We start from the raw sequence: 12,673 nt of genomic DNA on the forward strand, positions 1-12,673 counted from the left end.
GCCACCCCCACATCATGTTTTAATATAGACTGTATACAATATCCAAAACCAAGTAGGAGTGCAAAAAAAATGAACAATACAAAAAAGCAAACACATCAGATTAATCATCAAGATTTTTTCCAGGGGCAGCTAGGTGACACAGTAAATAGAGCACTGGCCCTAGAGACAGGAGTACCTGAGTTCAAATCCGGCCTCAGACACTTAATAATTACCTAGCTGTGTGACCTTGAGCAAGTCACTTAAACCCATTACCTTGCAAAAAAAAAAGATTTTTTTTTTCCAGGGTAAACATCCTTTTCTAATGATTTCTTTTCAGAATGTTTTCCTATTTAGTGGCCCAATCAAGATGATCACTCCAGCTTACCCTCAAATTTACACCTAATTCTACATGTCTTCATTTTATTTGTAAAAGATACTCAACAGCAAATAATTTTAGGGATTGGGCAAACCAGAAGGATGTTGTCCTGTTGGCACCCACTGGATTCATCTCTTTGAAAGTTTTCTGCTATAGAATATGGTTGTAAGTCAATTTGCAGACTTTTTTATTCATTCCAGAGATAACTTCTCTTAATTATTATTCTAGCAAATCTTCAACAAAGTCAAATTCAAGGCAATTCTGATATACAAGTCTGCAAGAGAAAACTCATCCTTTTAGCTAGTAGAACTTAACAAATTGACTCAGATTTTGATATTCCCATCATCAAGCCTGATGGCACAGTGTGACCACAATTATTACCTTTGTATTTTTCTAATTGTCACAAAAAGGAAAAGTCTACCCACTACTTAATAATCCTTTGGGATTCTTCTGAGAGATCCTTTCATGAAACCAGTTTTTTATCCTATGGATCACTACCTGTAGCTTAGCCGAGTGGAGAAGACTTTGCCTACCTAAAACATTCATTCCATGCTTCATTTCTTCCATGCTTGAATGTCTTCCACGTTTCATTCTCAGATGCCATAGGGTGCTCAGTAATTCTTGCTGTTTAACCAGAAAAGTCACTGTGTACTGGAGTTGAGGAGTGGGAAAGCCAGATTTTCCTGTGCTATAGAATTCTGTAATTCTGATAAAGGGGCATAGAATGATTGAGGAACCCATATGCCATCTTCCAACACATTCTACTCTTCAGCACACAGTACCGTAATTCTTAATTTGTTTGGTTTGATACAAAACTCAGTCTCTAGGGGAATCACACTGCTTCTTACCTGCTATCAGATAAAAGATAGTCACCATGAAAATGTCTCAGTTTCTTTGAGGTTCCTTTAGTAAAACAATAAAGTTCTGATCCTCTCAAAACACACATTTTTTTTAGATTTTTTCAAGGCAATGGGGTTAAGTGGCTTGCCCAAGGCCACACAGCTAGGTAAAACACACATATTTTTACAGGACTTCTTGCGCTGTGAAACACTTTGATTTTCAGAACAACTGCTGAAGTTTAAAAAAAACCCCAGCAAAATCTGAGTTTAGGAAATGCTGCCATTTGTTGCTAGCAAGATGCCATCTGTTCTGGGAAGAAATTTGCAGAATTTTTGAAAAATTCAAATTTTGCATGATTTTTTCCTAAATAAAAGTTTTCTTTCACCTCCTTCTCTCTGAACCACTAGATCATGGTCTTGTCAGCTTCTTTCTAATTGTAAGTGAAAATGAAACTCCAATAGGGATCAGATGTTATCCATACAATGACTTTTGTAAATGAGTAGCTGACAGAGGTCCCTGGCTGTCATACCTGCTAGAATCTCCACCATTTTGCTTGACTCATCTTCACTGAAGACTTCAACATCATGGACTGTATTTCCATTTTTCGATTTACTATATTTCTCCTGATTTCTCATATTTGTTTGGTCTTGGGCAAAAGATATAATAAAGCATTATCAATTACTGTTTCTGCATCCTTCTCCCAAGAAGCTGCAACAATCACCACCTTCCCCACTCTTCTTTCAGTTTCTTTTTTAATGCTTTAGTTACAAAGCATACCCCTCATCTTAACTTTTATTTCAAGTGAAATTGAGTTGGTGAGGGAAATAAGAAGTTATATCATTAACCTTCTCCCAAGTTGAAGCAAAAGCAGGTAGGAAGGAAGGAAGGAAGGAAGGAAGGAAGGAAGGAAGGAAGGAAGGAAGGAAGGAAGGAAGGAAGGGGAAAAAGTTGAATGGTAGTATTCTTAACACATGTATCCAGGAGCAAGGGCTGGGATTAGGAGATAAACATATATTCTATTTTAGATGTTTCTCTATTTAAATGTTCTATATTTTTCTGTATTTTTAATGTGGAACTGAAGTGCAATGGAGAGATTAGATCTCTATATATAGATCCCTGAGTCACTTACATAAAAATCATAATTAAACTATGTGATCTATTGAAGTGACTAAAATAAATATAAAAAAGGATAGCCCATATATGGTGTTGGATAGCCCTTGAATTTTTTTTTTATTTTTGTTAGGTTTGAGAGGTTTAGTAAGGGGAGGAGGTGGGGTTACTGCTATAGATAATGGAAAATGAGGTTTGACTAGATAGGTTGGAGGAAAACCAAGAGAGAGAAACATATCTCTCTCTCTCTCTCTCTCTCTCTCTCTCACACACACACACACACACACATACACACACACACACAAAACACGCATAATGAGACAGCATCCAGGAAAAGAGGGTGGTCACTAATGTCAAATGATACGAAGGAATATAAAACTAAAAACAAAAAGCTAGTTGCTAATCTATATTGGTAGTGCAAATTTCATGACAGATTTATTGAAAAACAAATCACAATCCAAACAAACAAAATTAAAAATATATTCATAAAATATATTAATTTTCTATAGCAAGATATTCATTCATATTCTGTGGACATGGGTATTACATTTGAATTTATAAGTTCTTTAAGTGACAAAGATGGAATAAAATTTTATTTTTCTTCTAGCTTTGTTAATTTAATTTCTTATTTTCATTTTTTCTTACTAATATAGAAAAATTATTTTTACCTTTTGTTTTTTTAAGGCAAATGGGGTTAAGTGGCTTGCCCAAAGCCACACAGCTAGGTAATTATTAAGTGTCTGAGACCAGATTTGAACCCAGGTACTCCTGACTCCAAGGCTGGTGCTTTATCCACTATGCCACCTAGCCGCCCCTACCTTTTGTTTTTTAATTTTGAGTTCCAAATTCTTCCAATTCTTTAGAAATAAAACAATTTGACATAGAATATACAAACATATTACAAAATAGACAAAAATAAAATTTTTAAAGTATGCTTTGCTCTGCCTTCAGAGTCCATCAGTTCTCTCTACGAAGGTACAGAGCATTTTTCATAATGAATCTTTTGCAATTGTCTTGGATCATTGAATTAATGAGAATAGCTAGGTCATTTCAGGATGATCATCATGCAGTATCATTATTAATGGATTAAATGTTCTCCTGGTTCTTCTCACTTCATTCAACATCCATACATGCAAGGCTTTCCAGGCTTTTCTGAAAGCATCCTGCTTGTCATTTCCTATAGCATAATAGGAATTCCACCATGATCACCTAGCAAGTTGCTTAACCATTCTTCACTTGATAGGCATTCCCTTGATTTTCAATTCTTGTCACTGCAAAAACAGCTTCTATAAATATTTTTTACTGTGACCTTTTCCTTTTTTGGTTATCTTTTTTGAGCTACCTAGTAGTGGTATTGCTGGATCAAAAAGTATTGCCCTTGAAGCATAATATCAAAGTTTGGATCAGTTCACAACTGCATATGAATGGAGTACATTAGTGTTTCAGTTTTCTCATATCTTCTCCAAAATTTGTCACTTTCCTTTTCTGTCATATTATTCAATCTGGCATGTGTTAAGTGGTACCTCAGAATTGTTTTAATTTATGTTTCTCTAATCAATAGTGATTTAGAACATTTTTATGTGACTATAAATTTCTTTAATTTCTTCATCTTTGAAAATTACCTATTCAAATCCTAGACCATTTATCAATTGAATAATGATTTGTATTCCCATAAATTTGACTCAGTTTTCTATATATTTGATATAATAGGCTTTCATCAGAGAAATTTACTATAATTTGTTTTTTTTCTTGTTTTACTTTTAATCTTAACTGAATTGGTTTTGTTTGTGTAAAAGTTTTTTTTTTAATTTAATGTAATCAAAATTATATATTTTGCATCTTATATATACTTTGGTTATAAATTATTTCATTCTCTGTAGATCTGACAGGCAAACCATTCTAAGCTATCCTAATTTGCTTTGATATCACAGTTTATCTAAATCATGCATGCATTTTGACTTTATCTTTTTATATGGTGGGAGATCTTGGCCTAAACATAGTTTCTACAAATCTGCTTTCCAATTTTCCCAGGATTTTTTTGTCAAATAGTGACTCATCCCAAAAGTTTAGAACTTATTTATCAAACACTCAATTATTATAGTTATTTATTACAGCACATTATGTGTCTAATCTAATCCACTGAACCAAGTTCTATTTCTTAGTCTGTATCAGATAATTTTTATGATTACTGCTTTATTATGCAGTTTGATATTGGATACTTCTGGCTTACCCTTTTCACATTTTTATTGATTCGTTTGATATTCTTAAGCTTTTGTCCCTCCTGATCAATTTTATTGTTATTTTTGTAGCTCTATAAAATAATTTTTTGTAGTTTGGATTGTCATGACACTAAATGAGTAAAAGAATTTAGGTACTATTGTTATATTTATTATATTGACTTGACCTATCCATGAGCACTTGAAATTTCTCCAATTTTTTAGATCAGACTTTATTTGTGTGAAAAATATTTTGTAATTACTTTCATATAGTTTCTGGGTTTGTTTTGAAAAGTACGTTCCCAAGTATTTTATATTGTCTCTATTCATTCTAAATGGAATTCCTCTTTCTGTCTCTTGCTACTAGAATCTGTTGCATATATACATATATATGCATATATATATATGAAACTCAGATGATTTATATTGGTTTGTTTCATATCCTGAAACTTTGCTAAAGTTCTTAATTATTTCAACTAATTTTTTAATTGGTTCCCTAGGTTTCTCTATGTATACAATCATATTATCTGCAAAGATTTATAGTTTTGTTTCCTTGTTGCTATTTTAATTCATTTAATTTCACTTTCTTCTCCTATTCCTATACCTAGCATTTCTAGGATCATATTGAATAGTGGTGGCAGTAATGGTCAACTTTGCTTCACCCTCAATTATTTTGGTAAGACTTCTAACTTATCCCCATTACATATGAAGTTCATCAAGGAAGCTAGGTTGTAGAGTGAATAGAGTTCTGACCCTGGAGTCAGGAAGTTCTGAGTTCAAATCTGACTGCAGACACTTATTAACTATGACCTTGATCAAGTCACTTAACCTATCCTATGTCTTGGAATAGTGACCAGAATCCCTGGTTCCCTGTGGCTGCAGGTAATAGCATACTAATGCTCTTCATCTCCTGGGACTGAGACCTAGAACCACATGGAGGCAATTCAGCAGAGTCCTGCACCTGGTACCAGCAAAGGGTCCTACTTAATCTTCTGACTAGTTCTCTGACCTCCACCCTATATATTGATTGAGAGCTCCTGAAGCCCTAGGCCTCCAGCTCAACCACTCCCAAAGCTCACAGCTGATTTACTCCTTTCCTCTAAGAGTAATCACCACCACAGCGAGACAAACATTTCCTGCCATACTCCTAAGTTATCTTTAGCTAGCAAATTTCACCCCAAAATTGTGTTGCTTCCACCTCTTCAGAATTTGATTTGAATTATAACTTAAAAGTTGTATGAAATAGAATTTTGAAGTGTTCAGGTGAGTTTCTGCCTTTACATCACCATCTTGGCTCTGGTTCCTCTAGAATAAGAATTTTAATGGGTCCAACTCACAAACTATACAAAGCTATGTTTTATTTCAAACAGAAAAATTATTTCCATGAAATTGCTTTGAATATCTTTTGCAAAAACGTGCATGTCCCATGCCAAGAGAAACTACATGTGACAGATTGAATAGGTACATTTTACCTAGGAGGAAGAGTTAATAATGATATCTTTTTCCTTCCCCAGAGATGTTTGCTCTAGCAATAAGGAAAAACTCAAAGCTACTTAGAATTTTTTTAAATACAAAGTTTCAAATATTAGGGAAAGTAACTAGAAAAATTCCATAATATGAGCAAATTGACCCATAAAGAATGTCCCAAGTAGGTGTGTTTGTAATGTCTCCTATACGTAATTCTATCTAGTTTAAATCTCTACAAATGATGTCAATACTAATTTCCAACTCTATATTCACTATAAACCTTGAGGAGATTTTAATTTCTAAATAAAATAACTGATAGCAATAACATTTATATAGTGATTTAACTATGTGGTAGACAATGAAGGCATTATTATTTTTATTTTGCAAATGAGAAAACTAAGGCTAAAGGAGGTAAAGTGACTTGCCCATGGTTATAAACCAAATCAATCACAAATCCAGGTCTTCTGACTCCCACCTAGCCCATTTTTTTAGATTTATAGAATCATGGGGATTAGAAACATATTTTAGTCAATCAAGAAATCTTTATTAAGTATCTACTACATGTCAGGAAAGATGTTAGACTGTGAGAATAAAAAGACCAAAATGGAGCTGTCCAGCATGGACATAGTTAGGATACACAAAAGGGATATGAAAAAGAAATTATGCAATTTTAAAAAGGAAGTATTACTATCTGGGAACAGGCTTCTTGTAGAAGGTAATGATTATGTTGAGCCTTGAAGAATATTTGAAATTTTAAGAATCAGAGACCAGGAGAAAATGTATTCCAGTTAAGGGAGAGAGTCAAGGCAAAAGCTCTGAGCTAAGAGATCAAAAATTATATATGAATAACATTAAGAAAGTCATTTTGACTGATAATAGTGAATGTTAAGAGAAATAATGAATTATAAGACTAAAAAGATAGGTTGGAGCAAGGATATGAAATTCTTTCAATGACAAAGTTTATATTTATCTTAGAAGTAATGAAGAATCATTGACATTTATTGAGTAGTAGAATGACATGGGGTTAGATCTGTGTTTTGGAAAAATCATTTTACCACTTATGTGGAAAATGGATTTGAGTAGTGAAAGGCTTGAGGCAAGGAGACATTAGGATGGTCTGCTTTGGTCCATTAAAGAAACAATAGTGGCATGGACTAAAGTATCTGTCTTGGGCATATTAAGTTTGGAATGCCCACTGGAAATACAGTTGGATATGTCAATTTGTCAATTAGTGATGCAGGAGTGGAGAACAGTAAAAAGACTAGAGGTAGATATATAGATATGGCAGTCATTAGCATAGAGATGATAATTTTATCCAAGTGAACTGATGAAATCACCAAGAAAGAAAGAACATATACTCTTTCTTTAGAAAAGAAAATAGGGTCCAATAAAAACCCTTAAGTTTTGTTCATCTGGGAGATAGATTATCAGTCATCTAGCAAAGGAGACTGAGAAGGAGAAACTAGAAAGTGATGAAGAAAAAAAGATTCAATACTATAAAGAGGACAACAGTGAGAAATGCTATTGATAAGTCAAGAAAGATGAGAATTGAGAAATGTCTACCCAATGTAACAATTATGAGATTGTTGGTATATCTAGGACAAAAATGGAAGCAGTTGATTTATGGTCAAAGAACTTTTGTCAAATATCCAGGGCAAGATTTTGCTGTCCAAGACATACATAAAACCAGAATCCATTCTCTAATAGATAAAATGCCAAAGAACATGAAGAAACAGTTCCCAATCAAAGAATTTTAAATTCAAGTAAAAACCTAGGGGAAAATGTTATATATTAATAAGAAGAAAAACACAAATCAAATAATCCTGGGGTTTCACCTCAAACCTTATAAATTGGAGAGGTGATAAAAGACAAGAAAAAGCAAAGCGGAAACAAAGAAACACTAATGCATTCTTGGTGAAGTCATAAATTAAAAGAACAATTCTGTAAAGTAATTAGGAATTATTCAAAGAAAGTGGCTGAAATGTCTTGACTCAGATTTGACTGCTGGGAATATACTCCAACTTAATCACTGACTAAAAGAAAAGTTCTGTCTAAATCTCAAATAATTATAGTCTACAATGGGTGCTTGCCTTTAATTCCTTTCCTCTCACTCTCTTAACTCTCTATAATCTGACTTCCTACCTTATTATTTAGTCAAACTTATCAATCAATAGTTAATAGAAATTTATTAAACACCTACTATATCTCAGGTATTGTGCTAAGTGCTAATAAAGTTACAAACGTTCTCTTAATTACCAAATATAATGACATATTCTCACTTCTGTTGCTTCTTGATCTCTTTGTATCCTTTGGAACTAACTGTTCATCACCCTCTTCCCCTTCATAGTTACTTCTCTCTAGAAATTCAAGATGCTACTCTTTTGATTCTCTTCCTGTCAATGTTACCACTCTTCTCATCATTTGCTGTTTCATTCTCCAAGTCACACTATAAATCATGGTTTTCTCACAGGACTCCATCCTGTTCTTTTCTCCCTCTCTATCATTTTACTTGGTGATGATCTCCATGTTGATGATTCTCAAATCTATTTATCCAGTTCTAACCTCTCCAGTATTACACATCAAGCTGCCAATTGGACTGGTCAGCTGAATAGTCATTTTAAACTTAATAGTCCACAACTGAACATAAATTTCATCTCAAACCTCCCTTCCTCCCCACTTCACTATTACTCTCAAAGGTTTCACTATCCTCTTAGTCCCTCAGGCTCTCTATCTAGATTTTATCCTCAATTCTTCATTCTCTTTCACACCCCTCCCAAAATCCAATCTGTTGCCATCATCTGTCAATTTTACTTCTGTAACATCCCTTACATATACCCCTTGCTTTCTTCTGCTTCTGTCACTACTCTGATAAAGATCATCATTGCTTCACACATGAACCATTACAATGGCCTGCTGATTCATCTCTGCAATACAAGTTTCTTTCCACTCTAGACTGTTCTGTCAAAACGATAATCCTATAGTGAATTCTGACATGTTACCTCCCCTTTAATAAAATCCATGACTCCCTATCACTTCAAAATCAGCTATAATACTGTCATTTGAAACTATTCATAAATTTCACCCCCATCCCACCCTTTATACAAACACTTTTCTAATCTTCCTATTCCTAAAAATCGTGTACTTATTATTATCCAATAACATTGGATCTTTTCCTGTTCCTCAAACAAGGCATTCCATCCCTCCTGATTCTGGATATTTTCACTTGCTGTTTCCAAAAAATAGAATAATCTCTCTCCTCATCTCTTTCTCTTGGTTTCATTAAAATCTTAGCTAAAATACCACCTTCTACAAAAAACCTTTTACAACCATCCTTAATTCTACTGTCTTCATTTTCTATATTCCATTTTCTAATATTTAATTTGTTTACACAATGCTCTTTTCTTTTTGTTGCCTCCATAAGATGGTAAGCTCCTTTAGAGCAGAGATCATTGCCTTAATAATTTTAGCACTTAGCACAATGACTGAAATACAGTAGGATTTTAATAGATTTTATTAATTGAATGATTAAACAAATCAGATAGCTGTGCATTGATAAGAGAATGGTTAAATATACATTATATAAATATGGCAAAATATTACTGTACTGTTAAAAATTATCATGAATATAGAGAACCATGAAAAGATTTAAATGAATAATGTTCACTAAAATAGGCAGAGCCAATAAGACAATGTACAAAATGACAACAATACAAATGGAGATAACCACCATAAAATAATTGCAAAATTATACAGAATAACTTGGTCCTAATGAAATAATTTGAAAAAAACACATTTGAAGACCTGGGAGGTGTACATGAATGTAGCATTGCATATAAAGACTTTTTTGATATGTTGTTTAATTTTGATTTTTTTCCTTTTCTTCCTCTTTTGCTAAAAAAATTGTTATATAAGTGCTTTCTAGGAGAGTTTGGGAGAGGAATTAGAGGGAAATCTAGGTAATTCAAAATAAGAGGTCATCAAAAAACTTTTAATGAAATCCCAATAACTTTAAAGAGTAGTTTCAGTTGAGTAATGAGGTACAAAATAAGAAACCCACGAATTAAGGAGGCAGCAAGAAATGAATTGAAAGCACTGGCTATAACAGTTTTCTCTGAGTTTTCTTGAGAAAGGGATAAAGATATACTGCAATATCTTGAAGAACTTTAGGCTCTATTGGTCTCTATTTCTTAAGATATATGTATATGTAGAAAGTAGGAAAGAGTCAGTAGAATGGGAAAGATTAATGATTATAGAGCAGATCTGATTGAAAAGACACTCATCTCTAGAGGAGACATGGAAGAACTAGAACAGTTACACATTAACAAATTGACATTGTTGAGAAGAAGAATCATCTTCAAATTCAGAAGTTGTAGTAGAGAAGGAAAAGAATGGGGAGATGATTTAAACTCCCTATAATAATCTTATAATTTCTAAGAAGTGTGATATCTGAAATTAATATTAGTGAAAGAAGTTTTACAACATACTTTCTGTTATCTTACCTAAAGGTATTTCTTCATGTCAGACATCTGTTTTGCATATTTGACTTGATGTTCATTTAAATATTTTAACTATTACATTACAGAGTCTATTATAGAGGGTACATGATGCTAGACATTGGGGGAAATACAAAAATAAATAAGAAATAATAAATACATTATCAATAATTATATACTATAATCTAGTAAAAGTTATAGAGACGGGTACTAGACCTATGATTTCATTGGTTTAGGAATGATGCTATTTGTCCATTGTTCTTGGAGAAGATTGTTGGGGGAGGGACTAAGGGATGTGGCTAGCTTGGCTGTATGAAGTACCTTATAAGGAGATTTTCAGAAGACTTATGTATTATTGGGTTAGAGGGTGGGAGGAGGTGTGGCCTAAGACACATAGGTATCCGGGTGGGGGGAGAGAGATCAGCAGCAGGGAAATGTGATCACACGTCAATAAAACACCACCTCACTTCCTCGGGTGCTCTGTCTGGTTATTCCTCTTCGGAGGCCGGTGACGACCGAAGACTTACCATGGGTAAAGGTAAGTGAGAGGGCAGGGGATTTACCCAACCAACCTTGGTCGGCGGCCCCCAACATTTTCTGGCGCCCGAACAGGGACACAGGGCCGACCCCAAGGGAGGTTCGGTGGGACTGCCTGAGTCTGTTACGAGACTCTCCAGACAGCCTCAGTAATAGAGAGTTACTGGGAGGGTGAAATGGGTGCGCAGGGAAGTGTCCCCGCGTTTATGCCCGAGGAAAAAGGGGTGGTTGCCGCCCAACTTTATAAACTGTGTGCTAAGAGCGGCCTTAAAGTCCCTCTGAAGACGTGCAGGGTCTTCATTGAGCATATTTGGGATGTTTGCCCTTGGGTTCAGCATAAGGGTATAAAACCCGGTAGATGGGAGGTGGTAGGACAACAGATGGCGCCGCTGCTACCGCCCCACCCGTGGATTACCGGAAGAGAACCCGGAACCACTGGGGCGTCAGCGCGCCAAGACAAGCAGACAAGGGAAGTGGCATGGACCCGTTATGGTGGTTAATAGGAAACAAGGATGCCTCTCCTTTCGTCTTAAAGATGAACAAGGAGTTCCAGAAAAATGGATTCCCCTTCATCGAGTAAGAGAGTTGCCTCATCATGACCCAGCCCCACTAACGGGTTGAGAAGCTCTTTCTTTATATTTTCAGGTACCTTGATGGTCGTCCTAGCTGCTACCCTCCTGCAGATGGGACAAGGGGTGGATCTTGGAAGCGAAGACCCGTGTCCAGGAACACCAGAATCTTTCCCCAGTTCTTAAGTACCAACGCAAGCCAGGGGCTACCCACAGCGTACGTCGATCAGACGGAGTCCCCTCTTAACACCTCCCTGGCTTTCAAATTAATAGACACATTGTGCTTCCATTGGGATTGGCAATACAATCTTACGGGGCAGAATGAGATCTCGTACAACATGAGCGATACTGACCCATGTGTAGGTTTATTTTTACAACAAACAGCATCCCCATCATCACAGAAAGGCCAACAAGTTAGAGGACTTACGGCCTGGTGACCCCTGGTGAACCTGTCAGCCTCTAGAGACTTCTCAATGCCGCGGTGGTCTCCACCCTGTGAGTCTCAGGCTACGCTAGAACCGCCATTTCCTTGGCGGCAATGCCAAATGGCTGGGGGGTATCCCTTACAAGGAGAAGGGGGAAAAGGACTTGTATTTGCAGGATTGGACTGGACCCTTAATGGCAGTACGACCCTTATTGAAGACCCCTTCAAAGACTGGCTGCTTTGTGGGACGGGGGGGGGGGGTTGTACCCTTCTGAATCCACTTGCATTTGTGGCAGAGGGGGGAATGGTTGAATTTGGTGAGGTCAATTACACTGAGAATGCTTCTGCTCACATCATTCCCAGGAGCAATGTATCGGTTCCAGTTACCCCAGTGTGTGTATGGCCCCCTTTCTTGTTCATCTTGACCAATACTACTAATGGGACCCTCTTGTGTGCTCAAGAGACTTGTGTGCTTAGCCAATGCTGGAACGGAACGAGGCATAGCAGGGCTATTATTGCCCATATCCCCACTTCTGTTCCTATCCCAGCTCTGAACAACCCCGTTCCTTGGAGTTATCGACGGCCCAGGGACTTTGGGATTTCTCTTGCTATTGCCATTGCAGCTGCTGCCAGCACTGCTGCGGCAATTGCAACAGCGGCGA

General features: G+C 36.0%; 1 pseudogene; it reads right to left on the bottom strand.

Moving 5' to 3' along the window:
* Window positions 1-772: 772 nt before the first annotated feature.
* On the bottom strand, window positions 773-11,326 carry LOC141489422 (growth factor receptor-bound protein 10-like; annotated as a pseudogene).
* Window positions 11,327-12,673: the final 1,347 nt, after the last annotated feature.

This window comes from Macrotis lagotis, chromosome 5 (assembly GCF_037893015.1).
Source record: "Macrotis lagotis isolate mMagLag1 chromosome 5, bilby.v1.9.chrom.fasta, whole genome shotgun sequence".
Classification (NCBI taxonomy): Eukaryota; Metazoa; Chordata; class Mammalia; order Peramelemorphia; family Peramelidae; genus Macrotis; species Macrotis lagotis.